Source organism: Gekko japonicus, unplaced genomic scaffold (assembly GCF_001447785.1).
Source record: "Gekko japonicus isolate JY-2015 unplaced genomic scaffold, Gekko_japonicus_V1.1 scaffold6841, whole genome shotgun sequence".
Taxonomy (NCBI): Eukaryota; Metazoa; Chordata; class Lepidosauria; order Squamata; family Gekkonidae; genus Gekko; species Gekko japonicus.
Window position 1 is genome coordinate 8,464 of NW_015169375.1, and position 2,121 is coordinate 10,584.

General features: G+C 49.1%; 1 protein-coding gene across 1 annotated transcript in view; it reads right to left on the bottom strand.

Annotated features, from left to right (window-relative positions):
• Positions 1–2,121, bottom strand: part of LOC107115056 (erythroblast NAD(P)(+)--arginine ADP-ribosyltransferase-like) — a gene marked incomplete at its 5' end in the record, with an annotated part of 8,952 nt that overhangs the window by 1,679 nt on the left and 5,152 nt on the right. The window lies entirely within an intron of this gene.

Here is a 2,121-nt window from a genome sequence, read left to right on the forward strand (position 1 = left end):
TGGCACCTTTAAGACCACGTTGTATTCAGGTACAAGCTTTCCCTCCTCTGTGAGGGCAGATCTGCACGTTCCCTTCCCCCCCATAGCTAGCAATCCAAAACAGTCCAGTGGCACCTTTAAGACCAAGTTTTATTCAGGTACAAGCTCTCCCTTCTCTGCGAGGACAGATCTGCACGTCCCCATCCCCCCGGATAGTTAGCAATCCAGTGGAGCCTGAGCGGTGGGTGTTGCCTTCTGATACACTTCCGGTGATGTCAGGGGGTGTGACATATGCAAATAAGTTATGCTAATGAGCTCCTGCACCTCTTTTTCTACGAAATGACCCCTGGGTGGTGGTGGGGTTACAGAGAGCCAGAGCTAACCCTACACCAGTTCTTCCTGGCAACAAAGGCTGCGGTTACACACACTCAATAATCCACTTTTAATTCACTTTCAGTGCACTTTCCAGCTGGATTTTTACTGTGTGAACGGGCAAAACCCAGTTGGAAAGTGCACTGAAAGTGGATTGAAAGTGGATTATCTAGTGTGTGTGACCGTAGCCTAAATGTGTCATTCCAATCTTAGCTGTATTTATTGCCCAGTTACCTATGCACCTTGATTCTAACTAGCTCTTCCTGGCAACTAACTGCTCTTCAAGAGCAGTTTCTGTCAGAGCTCTCCCAGCCCCACCTCCCTCACAGGGTGTCTGTTTTGGAAAGGAGAAGGGAAAGGGAGAGGAGTTTGTAAGCCGCTCTGAGACACACTTGGGTATTAAAGGGTGGGGTATAAATCCAATCTATTCTCTTCTTCAAGCCAATGCTCCAGTTTCTATTTCACATGATGGTCTCATTTCATCCCCAGTAGTGGGTTCTGCAAAAATGTTAGGAAACGGAAACGCGGGCCCTGTGTTCAGAGAAATCCTGGGCCCCCAAGAGCGCCAGCCATGAGAAGAAATCCCCAGACCAGGAAGGGCATCCGTACGTCAGCATGCAAATGGCTCAGACCCGCATCTGTCATGACAAAAAAGAGGGTGGGGTTCAGTCTGTAGCATGCACCCCCCCCCTCCAGAGTGGCCCAGAATGCCTTCCGACATTTGCAAAGAGAGTAGGCAGGATACAGCACTGGGGCGTCAAAATGTGGACAGCTTGGAAGAGAATTATCGGCAGACAAAACAGCACCAAGAGTTATGTCAGCGAACGGGCATTTTAACAACTTCAACCTCTGAAATAGGGGTCTGATTCACATCTGAACTACAGAGTCGAATGGCTTGATCACTATTCACAGGTATTCTGGGAATGGTAGTTCTAAGTAGATCACCAAGCAGATCTCGAACAAAGAATTCTCGGGGCTTTCACCGGTCTGCAATTCCCAGGATGTTTTTAGGAAAAGCCCAGGCTATTTCGGGTGGTCTAAAACTCGAGGAAGTTTGGGATGTAGAAAGGTTCTTGTGCAGCTCTGCAAGCTTAAAGAAGGTAGCAAAATGCTGTGTCCGCTGACCGCCACCGGAGGCCAGCACACACTCCTGAGCTTCAGTCAGATACAACAATGGGGACTAGGATCCTAGTCCCTCCACTGGGGGAACCAATGGGACCGTGGCGGGAAATTCAAACCCACCAATGGGACCCAGGGGTGTGCTCCTGGATGTGTATATAGTTGGCCTGCCGGCCGGTGTGTCTTTATCTTTGTTGTGTACCAGTAAAGCTATACTGATCACTACATCAATCTCCATGCTTACTTCATGCGTCTAACCCACTACACTTCACAAAAAAACCCAACCCTTTCTGGATTCCTCTCACCTTTGTTCATGCCTTCTTTTGTATGTGAAGAGGCTTCACTGTGTGCCATTCACACAGCACTTGAAGCTCAACAAATTACCTACCTATACCTTTTGGCTAACAGCCCCTGACGGACCTCTGCTCCATATGTTTATCCAATTCCCTCTTGAAGTTTGGTGTGGTGGTGAAGTGCGTGGACTCTAATCTGGGAGAACCGGGTTTGATTCCCCACTCCTCCACTTGCACCTGCTGGATGACCTTGGGCAAGCCGTAGTTCTGGTCAGAGCTGTCCTTGAAAAAGAGCAGTTTCTGTCAGAACTCTCTCAGCCCCACCTCCCTCACTGGGTGTCTGTTGTGGGGAGGGGAA